General features: G+C 44.8%; 1 protein-coding gene across 2 annotated transcripts in view; it reads right to left on the bottom strand.

Annotated features, from left to right (window-relative positions):
- JAZF1 (JAZF zinc finger 1) overlaps positions 1 to 20,579 on the bottom strand; it is a 346,524-nt gene that overhangs the window by 11,300 nt on the left and 314,645 nt on the right. The gene's annotated exons all lie outside the window — the stretch shown is intronic.

Here is a 20,579-nt window from a genome sequence, read left to right as displayed (position 1 = left end):
CTGAAATAGACTCTACTGACTTCTGTGCAAGACGGCAGGGATGGAGAACCACTTCAACAGGCAGCCTCGCTTCGCTCTTTTTTAATGAGGCCCAAAGCCATTTATTTGGAGCTTTTGCACAATACAACCCTGAAGGACGTAATTCTACAGATCATAAACAGTGTAAAATAATATGTTGACAAGTCCTAATGCATTTACAAGCCCCGTGGAATAAATAGGAATTATAGCACAACATTAATAAGAATTATATGGTAGCAATTACAGTTGTGAAATTCATCCCCCAGGTGTGAGGCTAAATTGTACCAGGGGCCTGCCTGGGTGCTTCAGGGGCTTACTCTGCTACATCAATTATTTCAACACCAAATATTGGCACTTTTATTGGGTTTCATTTTAATAGGCATTAATAAGATTGTTTGAAGAGCCAGTTGAGCCAGGAACAGGGACGCCGGCATCTGAGGCTAAAAGTTGAAAGGAGCCAGGAAGGAAGGAAGGGACCTGAAGTTTACTGAGTGCCTATTATGTTTCAGGCACATTATATGCATTATCTCATTTAATCCTCCAGTAACCCTGTGAGGTGGGGATTACTGTCACTTTTATACACACGAGCAACTGAGCCCGAGTGAGGTTAAAACGCTTATGCATTCTGAATTAGCCATAAGGGACAGTGTGCTTTTCCCCCATTGCTTCCCAGCCCCCAGTGCCAAGCTCTTCTGAGGGGTTCCTTTTTAATCCCCTTTGAGTTGCTGGCTCTTCACCATTTAATACTGAGATGGAATTCAAAGCAGTCTGTTTTGAAGTCTGTTAGAAATTCTTGGGTGGTGCAGAAAAAACAATTTGGCAAACATAAAGCTTTGGAGTTAAATGTGGGTTTCAGTAAATTCCGCTGTACTTGGCCACAGCTCCCTAAATCAAGAGAGCCGGTTTGGAAACGCTTGTACCAGGCGACACAGGGGTACCACTCTGCCACGCTGCTCAGGGTCTGCCCTGGAGCAAATCTTGAAATCTGTTTTTAAGTAGGGCATTGTTTAAGACATTTTACTCTTAAACAAATGCCACATGCTGGCGTCCTTTAACTTGCTTGTTAGAAAACTATAAATGCTATTTTGCAAAGCTCCTCCAGCGGGACTTCAGAAAGTTAGAATGACTAATTAATCCATCTAATTGGGCTAATTTGTTAACCTCAATACCAAGAACCACGAAATATTTAGAATGGGGGAGGGTGGGGCACCTCAGACCAAGTGGGAGCTTAATGAAGCCCAGCAGATGACAAAACTTCAAAACTCCCCTGGATCAAAAGCGATCAGGCCGAGGGGCTGATGCTGCCTACACCGTCTCCGTCTCCAGGGAAGGTGCGTGGTATCCAGCCCCAGGCAGCGCAGGCAGGGGCCACGCAGCTCACCCTGCAAGTTGGAACACTTCTGAGAGGGAAGGGTCGTGTGGGCCCATAGGTGTAAGCTGGGACTGTCCCAGGCAAGGTGAGACAAACACCACTCAGCAGCTACAATCAAATCCTTGGGTGAAACTAGTCATCTCCCTCGGTTGCAACAAGATGGACTTTTGTTTATACTTAATTTTATCCTCCAACAGAGAACATCAGCACAGACCTGGGCTCATGCCTTTGCTTTCATTAGCTGAAGGACAAGCCGCTTGGCTTTTATTTTCTCTTTCATGAAATGGGCACAAGTCTGTTCCTTGCAGGTTGAATTTAAGGATCAGAATGAGTGTGTACAGAATACCTGGGATAGGAGGACTTCCACAGAGTACGAGCTGAAAACAAGCAAGGCAGTGTAAGCAATGCCATCTTTGTAATCACATTACATAGACATATTCCATATAAAATAAGATTATCTTTAGAAGGGCCTTTTGTGAAACCAAACAAGATAATTCCAAAAGGGTTGGGCATCCCTACTGGAAAAAACACAAGAGAGACTCCAGGACCAGACAGGCCCCATCTGCTTTAAGCTCAAAGAAGGAGCAAAGCACACTCCAGCCCCCACCTCCATGAGTCTGCAGAGGCCGGGAGGGAGCACAGCTGGGGCTCAGAGCACGGTGAGCCAAGGCAAGTGACACTACCTCCCTGAGCTTCAAACTGCTCAACTGTAAAATGGTGAATGCCTGCACGCACTAAGGCTATTGTGAAGAATAACTGAGTTCCTGTGTTTAGGACTCCGGACAATGCCTGGCCCATGGTAGGCATTAAAGTAGTATATGGCAAGAAAATAAAATGCTATGTGAGCTGTTTATCTCATCTACTGTTCCCTTGCTCTCTTGAGAACAGTCCCCTTTTTAAACCTGAGGAACATGCTGGGGTTGTACTACAGCTTTTCTTATTGTACCCCAAATGCTCCCCTTTTATTAACCAGGTGTCCACAGCACCAGGCGGCAGCCAGAGGGCCTGGGGTGGGCAGCGTAGGGGCTGTGGGACCCGAGTCACAGGCGCTCAGATGCTGGCACCGATTCGTGTCCCTGGCAGGGCGTGGGATGTCCTGCAGAAAACTTTTGAGGCCAAAACACAACTGCTGTTAGTCTCCTTTCAAACATTTTAGAACTCTAGAAAGAAATACCCTAAAACTAAAGTCACCAGAGCTGCTGGGCCAGCCTTTGTCCTCTGCTTTATCCATTTCCTCATGTCTTCCCACAAGAGGAAAATAAATCCCAAGCTCATTCATTCATCTTCAATTGCTGCTTCAGCTGCTATCTCAACACTCACTGCAGAATGAACAAATCCCTAGCAGTCTCCACGCCTTTGCTAAGGAACTCCTTCTCCATTCCTGGAAAGCAGGAGGTGGCAAAGCTGCTTCTCCTAGCAACACCCTCCCAAGTTTTTACTCCTGTGCTTCAATTAATAAAAAGTTGTGAGCACCGCCCTGAGTATGAATGTGTATGAATATTTTTATTATAAATGTCATATATGTATTAATATATTATTGCAGAAACCACATCTGCAAAGAAGCAAAAAGGGTAGGGATAAAATAAGTATAAGTATCTTAATACAGGAATAGTTTTAATAAATTATTTATAAGTAAGTATAAAGATTTAATACGCCCTTCTCGCCCCTCACTTTGAGCCCACTGCCCTGCTCGCCAGCTGGGGCTTCAATGGCGCACACCACAGTCTGCACTGAGGCTATCAGGCTGAAATGAGGCTCTGGGCTACTCTACGGGAAAATGAGGGGACCTTAAGGATGAATACATTCATTTATTCACATGGCAAACTTTTACCCAACACCTGTCATGAGTAGGGTTGGTGATCATTAGGTCCTGTCTAAACGCCCCCCGATAAGCCAAAGGAGAGGTACCGGGTGTCCCACCAGGAGACAGAAGATCATGAGGAAATGAAATGATGTTCTTGTTTTGTGCCTCACACCATCCCAAGACAACAAATGTTAATTTCCACACAATTTTCAAAACAAACAAAAAAAAATATATATATATAAATATATAAAAATATATAAATATATATAAATATATAAAAAAATATATAAATATATATATAAATATATATATATATATTTCCTTGAAAGAGGGCAAAAAACAACCATGTGTATGTATAGTTATAAGCAGTTGGGGCAGGAAAGATCTTTGGAGTGTGAGAGTCACAGAAAGAATCTACCCCTTTGGGGCCCAGAGTGGGCATCTGGGGACAGGCTGGCAGGTGTCCTCAAGGCCACCCTCTTAGCAAGCTTTGCTGGGGAACCCTGGACTGTGGTGTCAGAATGTTGCAACTGGGAGGAACTTGCACACCACTGAATCCCACACTCATCTTGGTGTCTCAGAAGTTAGTGACTGGGGCTGGGCACGGTGGCTCACACTTGTAATCCCAGCACTTTGGGAGGCCAAGGCGGGTAGATCACAAGGTCAGGAGATCGAGACCATCCTGGCTAACATGGTAAAACCCTGTCTCTACTAAAAGCACAAAAAAATCAGCTGGGGTGTGGTGGGTGCCTGTAGTCCCAGCTACTCGGGAGGCTGAGGCAGGAGAATGGTGTGAACCTGGGAGGCAGAACTTGCAATAAGCCAAGATCATGCCACTGCACTCCAGCCTGGGTGACAGAGCGAGACTCTGTCTCAAAAAAAAAAAAAAAAAAAAAAAAAGAAAGAAGTTAGTGACTGGGGGTGGCAGTGGGGAGGGTTAGTGGGTACAAAACAAATAGAGTAAGACCTAGTATCTGCTAGCACAACAGGGTGACTTTAGTCAATACTAAATTGTATATGTTAAAATAACTAAAAGAGTATAATTGGATTGTTTGTAACACAAAAGATAAATGCTTGAGGGGCTGAAGACCCCATTTTACATGATGTGATTACACACTGCAGACCTGTATCAAAATATCTCATGTGCTCCATAAATATATACACCTACTATGTACTCACAAAAATTAAAATTAAGAAATTTAGGCCAGGCGCAGTGGCTCACGCCTGTAATCCCCGCACTTTGGGAGGCCGAGGTGGGTGGGTCACGAGGTCAGGAGTTCGAGACCAGCCTGGCCAACATGGTGAAACCCCGTCTCTACTAAAAAATATAAAAATTGGCTGAGCGTGGATGAGTGCCTGTAATCCCAGCTACTCGGGAGACTGAGGCAGGAGAATCGCTTGAACCCGGGAGGCAGAGGTTGCAGTGAGCCAAGATGGTGCCACTGCACTCCAGCCTGGGTGAAAAAAAATACAGAAAAAGAAATTTTAAAAAATGTTAAGTGACTGGCCCACAGTCACACAGTGGTCTGTAGCCCGTTCAGGGGGCTTCCCTTCTCCAGGTCTACCTCATGATGCAGGATTCTAAGCAGGAAAAGATCACGCTATGGCCTGCACCCATTCACATTTCCTCTCTCCTCCACCCCACCCTTTCTAGCTCTAAATCCCAGGATGCTTCAAGGGAAAGGGACAAGGTGCTAAGAAAAAACCTGTTATATGCCAACCACCCCTCCCGATACATTCCTGTTTGGGGGTCCAGAGAAAAGCTTTCTCACCACTACCACAAAGCTCTCTAGCTTCGTTCATCCTACGTACCTACTACTTTGTAACTTCTAAGCTACATCTCCTCATTTCCTCCCTCTACCCCATAACCACTGTTTTATTCCCTATCTCTGCATATTTGACTTTTCCCGCATATAAGTGAGATCATGCACTAGTTTTCTTTCTGTGTCTGGCTTATTTCACTTAGCATAATGTCCTTCAGGCTCATCCATGTTGTGGCAAATAGCAGGATCTCCTTTTTGTAAGGCTGAATAGTATTCCATTGTGTGTGTGTGTGTCTCACATCCCTTGTAAGTTGGGATGTGAAGGACCTCTTCAAGGAGAACTACAAACTACTGGTCAAGGAAATAAGAGAGGACACAAACAAATGGAAAAACATTCCATGTTTGCTGCAGGAAGTTAGGGACCCTGAATGGAGGGACCAGCTGAAACCATGGCAGAAGAACATAAATTGTGAAGATTTCATGAACATTTATTAGTTCTCCAAATTAATACTTTTATAATTTCTTGTGCCTGTCTTTACTGCAATCTCTGAACATAAATTGTGAAGATTTCATGGACACTTACCACTTCCCCAATCAATACTCTTGTGATTTCCTATGCCTGTCTTTAATCTCTTAATCCCATCATCTTCATAAGCTGAGGATGAATGTCACCTCAGGACTCTGTGATGATTGCATTTAACTGCACAAATTGTGTAAACAATATGAAATCTGGGCACCTTGAGAAAAGAACAGGATAACAGCGATGTTCAGGGAACAAGGGAGATAACCATTAGGTCTGGCTGCCTGAGAGCTGGGCAGAACAGAGCCATATTTCTCTTCTTTCAAAAGCAAATAGGAGAAATATTGCTGAATTCTTTTTCTCAGCAAGGAACATCCCTGAGAAAGAGAATGCATTCCCAAGAGGAGGTCTCTAAAATGGCCGCTTTGGGGATGTCTGTCTTTTACAGTTGTAGATAAGGGATGAAATAAACCCTGGTCTCCCGTAGCGCTCCCAGGCTTATTAGGACAAGGAAATTCCCGCCTAATAAATTTTGGTCAGACCGGTTGTCTGCTCTCAAACCGTGTCTCCTGATAAGATGTTATCAATGACAATGTGTGCCCAAAACTTCATTAGCAATTTTAATTTTGTCCCGGTCCTGTGATCTCGCCCTGCCTCCTTGTAATATTTTATTACCTTGTGAAGCATGTGATCTCTGTGACCCACACCCTATTCGTACACTCCCTCCTCTTTTGAAAATCACTAATAAAAACTTGCTGGTTTTGCAGCTTGGGGGGCATCATGGAACCTGCTGACATGTGATGTCTCTCCCGGACACCCAGCTTTAAAATTTCTCTTTTGTACTCTTTCCCTTTATTTCTCAGACCAGCTGACACTTAGGGAAATAGAAAAGAACCTACGTGAAATACCAGGGGCTGGTTTCCCCCAAAACATGCTCATGGATAGGAAGAATCAATAATGTGAAAATGGCCATACTGCTCAAAGTAATTTATAGATTCAATGCTATCCTCATCAAACTACCATTGATTTTCTTCACAGAAATAGGAAAAAACTACTTTAAGTTTCATATGGAACCAAAAAAGGGCCCGTATAGCCAAGACAAACCTGAGCAAAAAGAACAAAGCTGGAGGCATCACCCTACCTGACTTCAAACTATACTACAAGGCTACAGTAACCAAAACAGTTTGGTACTGGTACCAAAACAGATATATAGACTATAGGAAAGAACAGAGGCCTCAGAAATAATGCCATACATCTACAACCATCTGATCTTTGACAAACCTGATAAAAATAAGCAGTGGGGAAAGGATTCCCTATTTAATAAATGCTGTTGGGAAAACTGGCTAGCCATATGCAGAAAACTGAAACCGGACCCCTTCTTACACTTTATACAAAAATTAACTCAAGATGGATTAAGGACTTAAACGTAAGACATAAAACCATAAAAACTCTAGAAGGAAACCTAGGCAATACCATTCAGGACACAGGCAAGGGCAAAGACTTCATGAGTAAAACACCAAAACAATGGCAACAAAAGCCAAAATAGACAAATGGGATCTAACTAAAGAGCTTTGCACAGCAAAAGAAACTATCATCAGAGTGAACAGGAAACCTACAGAATGGGAGAAAATTTTTGCAATCTATCCATCTGACAAAGGGCTAATATCCAGAATCTGCAAAGAACTTAAATTTACAAGAAAAAACCCAACCCCAACAAAAAGTGGGTGAAGGATATCAACGCACTTCTCAAAAGAAGACATTTATGCAGCCAGCAAACATATGAAAAAAAGCTCATCATCACTGGTGATTAGAGAAATCCAAATCAAAACCACAATGAGATACCATCTCACGCCAGTTAGAATGGCGATCATTAAAAAGTCAGGAAACATGTAGCTGTTTCAGAGAGAGTACTGTATATTTATGGTGATTTTAGCCACTAGCAAATCTTGATTTAGTTTGATAGTGTATGGAATTTTATTTTGAAGGATAAGACCATGGGAAAATTGTGGTAAAGACCATTTGTACCCTTTATGAAATAATTCCGAAGTTGCCATCAGTTTTACTAATCTTCTGTGAAATACATAGATATGTGTATGTTCAACTTTTTATTATGGTCTTATAATTAAATGTAAAATTGAAAATTCATTTGCTATTTCAAAGTGTGATATCTTTCACAATAGCCTTTTTTATAGTCAGTAATTCAGAATAAGCAAGTTCATATGAATAAATGCATTTTTATTTCCTATTTCTTTAGGGAGTACTACAAATGTTTGCCACTTAATTTTCAAGTATCTGTTTTAATAGTTAACTGACTATAGATTTTCTATGCCGTGTATGTGCCACTTCTGAGAATAGTAAATGACTCTTTGCTATATTTTAAAAGCAATTGTATTAGTAAGAACTTTGTAAATAAATACCTAAAACCCAAAAAAAAAAAAAAAAAAAAAAGTCAGGAAACAACAGATGCTGAAGAGGATGTGGAGAAATAGGAAGGCTTTTACACTGTTGGTGGGAGTGTAAATTAGTTCAACCATTGTGGAAGACAGTGTGGTGATTCCTCAAAGATCTAGAACCAGAAATACCATTTGACCCAGCAATACCATTACTGGGTATAAACCCAAAGGATTATAAATCATTGTACCAGAAAGATACATGCACACGTATGTTTACTGCAGCACTGTTCACAATAGCAAAGACTTGGAACCAACCCAAATGCCCATCAATTACAGACTGGATAAAGAAAATATGGCACATATACACCATGGAATACTATGCAGCCATAAAAAAGGATGAGGTCATGTCCTTTGCAGGGACATGGATGAAGCTGGAAGCCATCATTCTCAGCAAACTAACACAGGAACAGAAAACCAAACACCACATGTTCTCACTCATAAGTGGGAGTTGAATAATGAGAACACACTGACACAGGGAGGGGAACATCACACACTGGGGCCTGTCAGGGGGTGGAGGGCTAGGGGAGGGATAGCATTAGAAGAAACACCTAATGTAGATGACAGGTTGATGAGTGCAGCAAACCACCATTGCATGTGTATACCTATGTAACAAACCTGCACGTTCTACACATGTATATACAGAACTTAAAGTATAATAAAAAAAGAAAATGAATACAAATTATCAAATAAAAGTCTGTAAAGTCTACGATAATCGTACAAGTGCACGACAATAAATGATGATGTACAAAAGTGCTCAGCGAGCCTGCCACATCTGTTATTGCTGGTTTTTGGACTGTGGTGGCAGAAGGTGCTCCTTACAATACTCACACATTTATTCCTTAATTTAACCCACTACCAAGAAGACCACTGTCACTCACTGATGCATCAAAAGGATTGGGTAAATCATTATCCTGTTTAATTAATTTTCTTAAATGTATGATAGCTCACATTTATTTTAATGTTTACTACTAGAAGTGTTTTGGGTCTTTATTTAGAAGTTTGGTGATGTTTTTGTGACCAGAAATACGCTGTAGGAACTTAACTTCTCTTTGTATAAATTAGCCTTTGGGAAAACTGGTTTTGTTATATGTCTTTTCACTTAAAGTAAAAATTTCCAAGAACCTCTTGACAACATTAAGTGAGGCCTTCCTGTACTTGGCTTCATTAGTATTCAGTGCTGCACTATGATGACACTGAGCCATGGGATGAACCAAACTCACATCTTTATCTTCCTTGGAGTTCGACACCATCTCCATAACCTCTGTTGTGATCTTTCTCATCTTCATCCTCCTCCCCATCCTCCTCATTGCATGAGCGGCTGATATGTATCTGGGGCCCACTACAGGCCAGGCACAGCTCTAAGCGCTGTACATCTATTAGCTCATTTAAATATCACAACAACCTTTTTAGGTGAGCACTAGCATTATCTTCACTTTACCTAAAATGGAAGCCCAGAAAGGCAGAGTGTCTTGTCAGAGGTCACAAAGGTCCTCTGTGGGGGTGCAAGGGTTCCCAGCTGGCCATCTGGCTCCAGAGTCTGTGTTCCCAGCCAGAATACTGTGCTGCACACCTGAATTCAATCCGACCCTCGGATGGACTGTAAGCCTCCTCTCAGTGTGTTTAAGCCCCCAGGTATTCTGGTCCCCCCTCCCCACTTTCCTCTCTGCCTCCCACCATCCCTTCTTTTTCCTAAGAGACGGTCTTCAAGCACCTGGTGCCCTCTGTCCTGCTCCAGGACCACCCTGCATGGCTGCCATCCTGGGATTCCCCTTCTCCACTGTCCCAGGAGTTCCCTTTTCTTCTCCCCATATGGGGCCGATGCCTTTTCCAAGGTTCCGTGTCTTCCTCTTTCTTCGTTCACCACTTGCTTGGGTCATGGGAGGTAAAATCTGGAGTCCCTGAATGTCTGAGAATGTCTTCATTCTACTCTCAGGTCGAAGCCCACGAGTCCTGAGCCGCACTGACTCCCGGTCTCAGCTGTGTCCTCCTCCCAGGAGACTCAGCTTCTTGCTGCTGTCCGTCATTCCACTTGCCATCCTTTTACTCTGTGCTGGGGACTCATCCACCTGAAAACTCACACCCTTCAGTTCTGGGAAATTGCTCTGGAATTTGCTTTTTTATAATTTCCTCTCTTAGCTGTCTTTCTGGGAATTCTTTTTATTCTAATATTACACCTCCTGGACGAATCCTCTCATATTCTTATCACTTCTATTTTCTAAATCTCTGATTTTTTTTTTCCTTTTTACTTTCTGGGAGATTTTTCTAAGACATCTCTCTGTCCTTTCTACAAATGTTTTCATTTCTGCTATCATCTGTTTTAATTTCCAAAGACTCCCTTTTTATTCTTTTTTTCACGCACAAAGCTTTCTCCTCTCTGTAAGGAGAAAGTTATCGTTTGTTTTTATTTTCTCCTGCCCCATGCACTGTCACTGTTTCTCCGGTGTGCCTTTTCTCCTCTTTAATCTGGTCTGACACTGTCTGTCCTGGAAGCCATTCCCAAACCTTCAAGATCCTTGTCTGTCTGCTTATATTTAAAATGAGGCATAAAAAGCAGATTGGATGCTCTGGTGCATGGGTGGGTCTATCAAATGGTGAAGGTCCACATAGTAAACCCGGAGGGGGGCCACCTCACAGGTCCTTCTCCCTTGGGCTGGCCGTCCTGGGTGGTGCGAGTGGCTATGGGTAGGGAAAGGGCACTAGGCTTCTACCACTCAGGATGGAGTCTCTTCCTCAGTCTCCCTGTTCTCAGAACTGTGTCCTCACCCTGGGCTCTGCCTGGCAGCTCTGGTTCAGCATCTCTAGAACTATGCTCTGTCACGGGAGGGACGGCAGCTGCCTGGCCTCGCAGGGTGAGGGAGGACACAGAGGGGGAAAGGAAGGGACATCCTGTGGAGCCTGTCAGCCAGTTCTCCTGACTTCAGCCTTGTCTGCACTCCCACATTCAGAGGTATCTGTAGCTCCATTTTAAAAATAGAACAGATTTATTTTTTACTTTTTAAAAATATTTTCAACTTTTATTTTAGATCTAGGGGGTACACGTGCAGGTTTGTAGATTGTGTGATGCTGAGGTTTGGGGTACAACTGATTCTGCCACCCAGGTCCTGGGCATAGCAAACAATAGTTAGCTTTTCAACCCTTGTCCCCTCCCTCCTCCCTCGCCCCAGAGGTCCCCAGTGTCTACTGTTGCCGTCTTTATGTCCATGAATACCCAATGAACATAAAGCTTTACTGAGGTATAATTCACATACTATACAATCCACTTATTTCAAGCGTACAGCTCAAGGTTTTCCATATATTCGCAGAGTAGTGCAGCCATCATCACAATCAATTTCAGACCATTTTCATCTCTCCAAAGAGAGACCATGTACCTATCAGGCTGCTCCAGATCTGGAGGCTTTCTGGGATTATTGAATGTGAATCAGCCCACCTCTGAGCTCACCCTTTTCAGCTTAAGTTCCAGCTTTTTCTGGTCTGCTAAGTCAGTGACCTCTTTTCCACTTGCTGTCCAGCTTCCACGCTTCTGTTGCTGCTGCCTCACCTCTATCTTCATCTTTGTAGATTATGATTTTGAAATTCTGCTTTCTGTATTTTGGGTACATGTGTGTGTTCACACCACCTTTTAAAACTGGAAGTTCCCTGGCTGCTTTGAAATCATTCTTTTTTCTAGCAAGAACAAAAGTTCCAGGCCTGTCTTAGATTACTCCTGCCCTAAGACATGTGGTCTGCTCCTTTCCTTTCAATAGAGGACAGCACTGAGACCAAAATCTAGGTGCTGCTGTGGGGCCCAATGGTCCCATGTGAGGGCTGCTTCTGGGCAGCGCTGCCGTTCCGGCCTGCCTTGGGCTTCTCTTTAGGATCATGAATTCACTACTGACATTTCCAATTTAATGCTAACATCAACATGTGCTTCAAAATGTTATTCCAGGTGAACATGCGATTTATTTTCTCTGTCTACAGCTACTTCATTGTCTATTCCTTCCCTGCCCATCATTATCCTTCCCTCTCTTTTATGATGCTTGTATGTCTCCATGTCCATCTGGCTGGGGTCCTTTAGATGACCCTGTTCTCCCTGCTCTGAATTCGAGACTGGTGGCTACAAAATGCTGAGTCTGTCCCCGCCACAGGGCCTTCTTCTCATGGCACCCTCTCCTTGGACTTTCTTCTTCTGGTTTGTCTCATGGGTGGCTGCTCAGCATTCAGGTCATGTCAGCTCAAATGTCACTTCCCCCAGGAGGCCTGTCCTGATCACCTCCCTGCCAACGGAGCCCATCCTTGCCCAGGCACAACCTCCAAGACACAACACTTGGGTATCTCCCTTGCAGTGTAGCTAATTTTCTTTCTTTTTTTTTTTTTTTGAGACGGAGTCTCGCTCTGTCGCCTGGGCTGGAGTGCAGTGGCCGGATCTCAGCTCACTGCAAGCTCTGCCTCCCGGGTTTACACCATTCTCCTGCCTCAGCCTCCAGAGTAGCTGGGACTACAGGTGCCCGCCACCTCACTCGGCTAGTTTTTTGTATTTTTTAGTAGAGACGGGGTTTCACCGTGTTAGCCACGATGGTCTCGATCTCCCGACCTCGTGATTTGCCCGTCTCGGCCTCCCAAAGTGCTGGGATTACAGGCTTGAGCCACCGCGCCCAGCCTAATGCAGCTAATTTTCTAAATGATATTGTTTTCGTCTTTGCCATCCTTCTTCCCCACTGGAATGCAAATTCTGCAAAACTGAATTCCTGGTATCCTTAAAAGTGACTTGCACACAATTGACACCCAATATATATTTGTTGAAGAAACAAATTAGAGGCAGAGACAATGTGCAAACACAGGGCCTCCCGACCCCCAGGCCACTGCCTTGTGACTACACGATGTGGTTCCTGGGGGAACAGAAACCCAAGTACAAGGCCCAAGGGAGGAAGGCATAGTGAAGACACACAAAAACGTCACCTACCTGAGATTCAGCTTCCAGCAAGTGACACACCTAGTCCAATTCCCTGTCACATTTCTCTGTGCCAGTTTTTGGCAAAGAATTGAAACTCACGAGTTCGTGGAATGTTTGTGGGCAGTGGCACTTCCCACTAGGTCAACTGCCAAAGAGAGGAGTGCAGGGGAATGCAGGGGTCGCCTCCCCCAAGCTGCCAGCTTTGTGAACACAGCCCGGACTCATCAGGAGCACAGAGGCCTGACTGCTGCCTGGCTGCTGTGACGAGACCGTTGTCATCCTAACGGCTAATGACGCACAGAGGAGGCTGTGACTCACCCCTGGCTCCCTCATCCTCCATTAGGGAAGAAGGAAGAATGTCACCCTAACTCCGTGGCCGTGATTTAATCTGAGGTCAAGATCAAAGCTATTCAAATCAACATCTTTTAAAAAGTGGAAATTCAGATTTTAGGACAATTCCACAAAGCCATAACAAGAAATTCTGCATGTATTTAAATAAGCACATTCTCAGAAAAAGATGAAAAGAAATGCACACCCTAGGAAAAACAGTCCCTTTCTCATTAACCCTATAGTGCCAGGCCCCTTCATCCTTTTCTTCTTTTCATTTTGCGACTTCAAAGCAGCCCTCTGCTCACCTACTCAGTTTGGAGTCAAAACCTGCGGGCTTGCCCAGCTCAGAGCCTACTGTCCCCCTAGCAGGAGTCCTCTCCCTGCTGATGGCTCCGGCCAAGCTGACTTCTCCTGGTACCTGAGTTCCCTGCTCTCCCAGCTTGGTTAGAAGAGAAAGAACCACCTGAGTAGCACAAGAAAATACTGTCTCCTTTATTGTTCCCATATGTTGTTTCACGTCCCATATCTTAAAAATATCCCACATTTTTAGGAAAAACTGAGCAACGAAAAATGCCAATGTCTCTTCAGGACAGCAGGGAACTTAGAGAGACACCTTTCCCCATCCCTTACCCAAGTCAGAAGTCCCACTACTTCAGAAGTCCCACTACTTCCTTCTTAGGGAGAACAAAATGACTTCTTTTCCCTTAGCTTTCTCATTGCTGCTAAAGACTTGGGGACATTTACTACAAAGTTTTCCTGTGGCAATGGGCTCCCTCACAGGACCTGCTTCCCCAGAGTCTCCAATAGTGCTTCCAAACTGCAGACCGTGACCCAGGAGTAGGCTGTGAGATCCATTTAATGGGGCATGACGAGCATTTGAAAAGGGACGAATGGAATACAGAGTATCAGAGTATAAGGTGTGTTCATGGACTGGGCACAGTGACTCACAGATGTAATCCGAACACTTTGGGAGGTTGAGACAAGCGGACTGCTTGAGCCCAGGAGTTCAAGACCAGCCTGGGCAACATGGTGAAATCCTGTCTCTACAAAAAATACAGTAATTAGCCAGGTGTAGTGGCACACGCTTGTGGTGCCAGCTACTCAAGAGGCTGAGGTAGGAGGATTGCTTGAGCCTGGGGAAGTTGAGGCTACAGTGAGCCATGATCGTGCCCCTGCACTGCAGCCTAGGTGACAGAGTGAGACCCTGTCTCCAAACAGAAAACAATGACAAAAGAGATGTGTTCATGAAGCTTTTGTTTCAGGGGTGTATGTGCTGTCTCTTACGTAAAATGTAGTTCTTACTACTTGAAACAGTAAAAACCTTTAAAGCCATATTTAACCATCAGCATCTAGTTTACAGGATTTCTTTCTAAAAGAACCAACATTTAACCAGAAAAAAACATATTACTGAATAATGGTATCCAACATTTAAATAGGATATAAAACAGGCTAACAGAGAAAGAGAAAGGGAGTTTTTGGCGACCATCGACAAGATGTTGTGTCAGGTAGGAGAACAGTGAGTGCCACCCACCAGCCCTCCCCACCAGGAACCTAAAGTCTAACTGGGGAGAAGAGCTGTTGCCAATCTGACTTCCGTAGCTGCAGAAGGGCGCAAGTAGAAGGGAGCTGACAGCCACAGACATGAAAGTGACAGACGTACAGACTGATGGACAGTGTGCAGAAGATTCCTGGCTGATTCGGTATCCTTTAGGACACGGGGCATATTTTTTGTGAATATTCTCAAGGGCAGTCCACCCTTGCTTTCTGAGCAGGTGACACTGTTCTAGGGAGTGGCCACAAGTCACTTGGGGCTGTTCTGCTGGACTAAGAATGATCATGTATGCAGTACTTTGCAGCCCTTACTCAGGCCGCCATCGGGCTGCTGCCTAGAATGGGTGCGCAGACAGGTTCAAGTCTTGCAGCCCGACCTCAGCTTGTCTTCATGGAGTGAGGGCAGCACCACCAGCACTGGAAGGATGGTGCTCTGTGACACGGTGCACGTAGGCGTTTGTATGTGGTATGGATATTTTGTACCTAGTAATTTTGCTTACTTAATAGACACTACAAATTCTATATGATAAAATGAAAGGAGCCACAATGATGACTGGCCAGACTGTGATGTGCAAAGGTACACACAGAATAGCTTCATCCTTCCATTAACCCTAATGAGCACAATGACACAAACTCAACCCAACTGTCCAGAGCCCACATGGTGAGGTGGCTGAGAGAGGCACTTGGGAGCAGGTGGCCTGTGCTAGATTCTGTTCTGTTCTGACAGATATCTCACCTCTCCACACCTCCATTTCCTCATCTGTAAAATGGAAATAATACTAGAGCTAACCTCACAGGGCTGTGGTGAAGATTCTGTTCATAAGCATATTTAGGTTGACTTCTGGCACACCATGAACACTGTATTAGCGCTGGTTGCTATAGTCCTGGTAATCAGCATTTTTAAATTAAATGTCTGGATCTGAACGACGACCACGGATCCACAAAGGCCTAACAATAATCCAATTTGAATTATCTGCCTATAATTAGTGGACTAAAATGTCTAAAATGTAGCTTACATTTCGAATACACTCGATTACAATACTGCTTCCTAATGATGTTGGAGAAACATAACCTGCTGACTGAGGATTATATTGCTGAATTTATTTTCATTAATCCATTCACATTACTGGAGACCCGGGGATAAAGAAGACACGCTGTCTCTCTGGCCTCGAGGTGCACGATACAGGACTTGGGTGGGCAGACTGCGTCATGCCGTGGAGGAATGCAAGGTCGGAGATGGCCCAGACACTACGGGAGTGCCTCACTCTTAACGACATCACTTCTGACGGCAGTGAGAGTGGGCACTGTCTTTGCTGGACCAAGTGCTGTTTGTGTCTGCACTGAGGCAGCCCTTGCCGGGGCTTGTTTTGGTATGATGATTTCCTTCTTAACTGTGCAACAAAATGTGCTATATTTATAGAGCGTACACCTACACACAGGGTGGATATTTTTATGCCAAGAGAAAGCTCAAAAAGGAGGGTTGGGAAAGGGAGGATGATTGATATAGAGAAAAATGTTGCCATGACCAAGATGAGAAATAATTAGGGTCTGCCAGCCAAAACCAGTTTCTACTACATCAGAGTAATTGTCTCTGCCCAGACATCGCATATGACATGAAAATGCACCACCAGAAAATAAGCTGCTTCTCTCGGGAATAATGTCGTGAGAGTCACTGAAAGTTCACGCAAATCTCAGAGATTGCCCATAAAAGCTTAGTTTCACACTTCGTCCCATGTGGAAACTACAGCCTGTGCCGCATGAAAAATGAGTTTTATGAGAGTACTTCTGATTTTTAAGAAGGCTATTTGGCTTCATAACAGGGCAGCTTCCTGAGAGCACCAGCAATGTCACTTTTACATACTGCACGTACCAGGCAGGCCTCATAACCATCAGGGCTGCATTTAAATCTGGTAAAACGTTATGCGGGTGACAAACTTTGACAAAAGCGATTGGGAGAAACTGCAAGGGCAAGAATTTCCCACTCAAAGAGATCGTTTTAAGCATGCTCTAAAAATCAGTCAGAATTTTACACTCCAGGCATGACAACAAAGACCGAGGGAGAGGTAGACAGCGTGGCTGTCCCTGCTCCCGGTGCCATTCATGTCCGACTTGCTGATCTACTAAGTAGACATGGGCATTGTGGCCAGTTTCAGCAGGCCAAGGTCTCAGTGGGAGTGCCCAGTGACCCTGGCGATGCTTTTCCTGTCATTTCTATTTCTTTCACAGGATCTCGCCTGGTTATGAGACGACACTTTGTGATCCATTAGCCTGGGTTCCATGTTGATTTCTTCATGGACTCGCTTGGTGACTTCACGCAAGACATTCAATTCCATTTGCTATTTTCTTCTCTTGCTACAGAGCCCACTTCAGAGGATTCAGTGAGTGAATACGACATACATGCTTGGGTCAGTGCCTGCCATACTATCAGCACTACCTGTTACTATTTTCACTGGTTAAGCAGACGCGTGAGTTCACACATGACACCGTCTATTGGGATGATGCACGTTGCTTGCTCAACGGCTTTAAGGCCTAGGATCAGTGACAGAACTCCAGGAGCAGTGGGGTTAACATGGGTGACCAATTTCCCCTGCCCACTGTCACTCATATGGCCCATGCCTGCTCCTGCAGATGCCATTCCTCGGTCCTCACCACAACTCCCTGTGGGGTTGACAGCCGCTTGCTTCTCCCGCCCCCACCTCCCTCTCCAGATTCCTCTGCCTCTGCATGGGCCGCCTGGCTGGGGTTTCTCACTATCCACTCTGAACAAGGCGTGGAGTTGCTTGCTCCAGCCTGGCTGGTCAGCTCCCCAGTTGCCCTGCCCCAGCCTATCTAGGTGACAAAGGCATGATATCACTTCCTCTCAAGACTGGATTCTTCTTTAATTTGGACACAGTGGACTTCAAAAGTGGCACTCAGATTTCCCTGTTGCTGTGACTTATAAGCATTAACTCTGGCAGTGAGACGTTGCCTCCTGATAAGACAGAGAGCATGGTACCTAAGTCAAACTGCCAACATTTAAACCCTGTTTGTGGGATCTTGGGGACTTACTTCTTCAAGCCCCAGTTACCCTACTTGAAAAATGACAACCACAACAGTAGCTCGCTGTGGTAAGGATGCAACTAATACATGGAGAAGGCTTTTCATGGTGCCTGGCAGAGAGCAGTAACTCAGTCTAGACCCTGGGCAGACGGTCACACCAAGAACGAAAGGCACGATGTCTTTCTTCCCCAGAAAAGAGGTATGTGGGCTCTTTCCTGCACTCTTGCCCTCTGTTCATTCAACTTCAGGGCCTCTCTGGATACATGTATTGTTATGTATTGCTACACTGTAAATCCTGCATTCACAAGTTGCAAACTTCTCTGTGTGTTCATAAAATGTCTTGCAGAACAGAACGATGCCACATAAATGCCACACAGTGATAAGCAAGAGGTTTTTACGTGGTTTGGTAATAAGACTGTTACTAGACAACTATTCAGGGCTGAAAAACAGAAACAGTCATGGTCTAATAAATCACACCTATCAGTTCCCAAACAAGCGGCAACAGAAATAAGGGAGGACCCCGCACCCTGCTGTGAATGGAAATGTGATGAATGACGTATTTACCAATAGGACTCCAAAACCCTCAGGTGCTTCCATTAGCTTCTGCCTGAACTGTGGGTGGCCAGTTTGGATAGCAGTTTTCATTGTAATACATGCGGACAGACTAGGTATTTTTGGGACTTGAGACAGCAGTGTCTCGACGGCACCAACATGGAGGTACAAACATCTGCCCCATTAGCTGTGCCATCCCCCTTCTCCTCCCCCCGCTTCCGAGACAGATGATTAAATGGACATAGGCGTCTATTTGGGTCCCTTCCTAGCGTGGTGACCCCATGCAGGAACCGAGGGGTTGATTCTGGCCTGTTTTCCAGAATCACATCCAGGACGGGGCAGGCCAGGAAGATGCCCCACCTGCCACTCATAATGTGCAGCAGGAAGTAGGCTTTGTATAAAACAAAAATAGAAACACGGCAACAAAAGACACTATCTCTCTGTCCTTCTGCCATTTCTTCCCTTCTAGGGTTAGGAAATGGTATTTCTACCAAGGGCTGACTTTCCGTGCAAGGTAAAGGGAGGCTGGTTTGAATTTCTGTGTCTTATTTTCCTAGCCCCTCCACCATCAGGCCCTGCCTCCCTAACTACATTTATTTTATTTTATTTTGAGATGGAGCCTCGCTCTGTCGCCCAGGCTGGAGTGCAGTGGCACGATATCAGCTCACTGCAACCTCTGCCTTGTGGGTTCAAGTGAATCTCCTACCTCAGCCTCCTGAGTGGCTGGTATTACAAGCACGCACTGCCATACCCGGCTATTTTGTGTGTGTGTGTGTTTTAGTAGAGATGGGGTTTCACCATGTTGGTCAGGCTGGTCTTGAACTCTTGACCTCATGATCCACCCACCTTGGCCTCCCAAAGTGCTGGGATTGTAAGTGTGAGCCACCACACCTGGCCCCTAACTGCATTTAAAAAGCCCCCATAAGCTCATTTCCTGGGGTCTCGGAGGAGGTACTGGTCCTGCTGTGCTTCTCCCTCCAGCCCCACCTTGCTCACTGCCCCTGACTCTGGCTCTGCTACCTGTGTTCTCGCCATGCCCACCCCTTTCATGTATGAATTCCACATCTGCTTTAAGTTCCAAGTGGGCTGGGACCCTGTTTGATGAGTCTCTCCCACACAAGTCCCAAGTATGCCATCAGTACATACTTTCTGATAGATTTTAAAACACCCAAAGCTTGACCTGTATACAACGTTATCACTGCGTCATAGAATAATAATATTTCAAGGCTGGAGAGAACCTTAGATTTCCTGTGCCAACCTCCCCTCTTACAGACCAAGGCCTGGGGAGGGGGTGACCTGTCCCAGTCACACACTCAGCAAAGGTCCAAGCAAGGGTGGAAGTCCAGCCCCCAGGTCACTGGCAACCCCTCCAAGGTCCTGCCAGTGGCTGGCTAGGTCAAATAAATGGGAAACCAGGATTTGCAAGCCAGGTGACAGAGCCCCCCGAGTCACAGATGCTGCTTGGAAGGCTGCTTAAAACTCCTTCTCAGGCATACACCAGCGCACACATCCACTATTCTGCGATTGCGTCCACCCAAACGAGCTGGTTATCTCCTTTTCTGAACTTGAGGTTCGAATAGTGAGTGCTTTTGAAAACTCCAGAGTAGTTACCAATGCTTTCTGGATGACTTTGACTGGGTTCACGTACCCCCCAGGCAATGGTATGTATATGTAGACGCAGTTTCATGAATAGAGGAAAAATACCAGGTTTAAATGTGTCTCTTAAACTGTCATTCTAATGAGAAGTTAGAGTTGGATCCTGAGGAAAATAAAAAGGACAGATTTTCTAATTCTAAGTTCTCAAACCACTGAATAGCTTCGCTGCTCCTCCTCAACTGGTTTAGAGTTTGATTTGAGAACAGTACTAAATACAAATGGCTCATTTTTCAAATCAATCTTGATCTAGAGACATACAGGTCGACCTTGGGAAAGCAAGGTCAGTGCTTTGTGCCAACAGGGTTGTGACATCTGTAAGGAGATGATCACAATCTTTAGCAAACCTCCCATTTGTCAGCTCAAGTCTATGAACTGTTTCTTTCCTTGCTTTGTTTTGCTCTGTAAGGAGAATACTCCTTTTTATCTCAGGACAAACCAACGATATGTCATCCACAGATGTCCTAATGGGATAATCCATGTGTTACAGACGATAAGGAAAGTACTTTCCAGTTAGCTAAATCAGGATTAATGAATAGATACTCAGCAAACCTTTTGGGGAGACACAGACAACCTCTGCAATGGGCAGTGTCA

This window comes from Piliocolobus tephrosceles, chromosome 8 (genome assembly GCF_002776525.5).
Source record: "Piliocolobus tephrosceles isolate RC106 chromosome 8, ASM277652v3, whole genome shotgun sequence".
NCBI classification, from domain to species: Eukaryota; Metazoa; Chordata; class Mammalia; order Primates; family Cercopithecidae; genus Piliocolobus; species Piliocolobus tephrosceles.
This window is presented reverse-complemented; position numbering and strand designations above follow the sequence as displayed.